Genomic DNA, 1,187 nt, shown 5'->3' with positions numbered 1-1,187 from the left:
TACTAGTAGTTATATATATATATATATATATATATATATGTATATATATATATATGCATACATATATATAAATATATGAGTGTGAGGTTGTAGCTATACGTGTGTATTTGTACGACGTGCACGCGTCAGTGCACATTCAGCAAAGTTTGGGTCTGCCAGCCACTGGATCATTGATTTCACGCATGACTCATATATTCTACCGGGCCTCTTACAACAGTGACTATAAGTATGTAAGTCGTGTATACTGGTACATATATTCAGCTGCGTCTCTCACGCCCATGGGCACATTTACTATTTTAATATAGGTTTCATCCATCTAACCCCTCTTATAGGATCTAACCTTCTTCTAGCTCTACCTATTTAAAGGATATGCCTGTATATACACTTGCTTGTATATACACTTGCATACACACGCTCTCCTGGGACACATGTACAGAACTGTTATTTTAGTTACGGTGCTATAAGGATGACGTCAGGCCATGACACAGCAACGCACAACGGCCCCAGCGACACATCTGTGGGCTGTGTAGGAGTGTGTGGGGAAGACACACCCCGTCAACCCATGTCACTACTATGTTTCACGCACAAAGGTACACGCTCACCTATTTCAGTCTACACCCCTCATACATGGATATCTACGTCAATCACAACTATAAATACCTTATCTATATACACACACTCCTATGCATATACACATGTAACAAACCCTTTCTCACACACGTGTGCATATACACATGTAACGAACCCTTTCACACACGCGTGTGCAGGCACATGAGACCTAACGTACACTCTCCACACACCCCACAGCAACACACCGCAGCCACAGCAGCGACAACTCCGTCAATCATTCGCATGGGATAGTGGACGCCTCACACATTCTCAACGACGGGAGGTTTACACACAGCTTAACACTGCTGAAGGAAGGCTTTCAGGAGTACTATATGCACCTGAGCAACATCAAAAGCTACCAACTGCTCAACACCACGGCGTGTATGAAGATACTCAAAAAGCACGACAAGGTGAGAGACGGAGACAACGTGTATGTATACATGGATCGAGTCATATGGCACATGTACACATACCCACACACACGTTTCTATATATATATATATATATATATATATATATATATATATATATATATATATATATATATATATATATACTACACACACTATATATATATA

At 40.4% G+C, this 1,187-nt stretch overlaps 1 pseudogene across 1 annotated transcript in view; it reads left to right on the top strand.

The window, feature by feature from the left end:
* Positions 1–1,187, top strand: part of SARC_09661 (hypothetical protein) — a pseudogene marked incomplete at both ends in the record, with an annotated part of 5,933 nt that overhangs the window by 2,014 nt on the left and 2,732 nt on the right. Inside the window, one exon of the mRNA in view lies at positions 808–1,019. The remainder of the gene's footprint in view (positions 1–807; positions 1,020–1,187) is intronic.

The sequence above is a fragment of the Sphaeroforma arctica genome (assembly GCF_001186125.1).
Source record: "Sphaeroforma arctica JP610 unplaced genomic scaffold supercont1.1012, whole genome shotgun sequence".
Taxonomy (NCBI): Eukaryota; class Ichthyosporea; order Ichthyophonida; genus Sphaeroforma; species Sphaeroforma arctica.
Note: the sequence above shows the minus strand (reverse complement) of the source record. Positions and strands in the feature narration are given on the sequence as shown.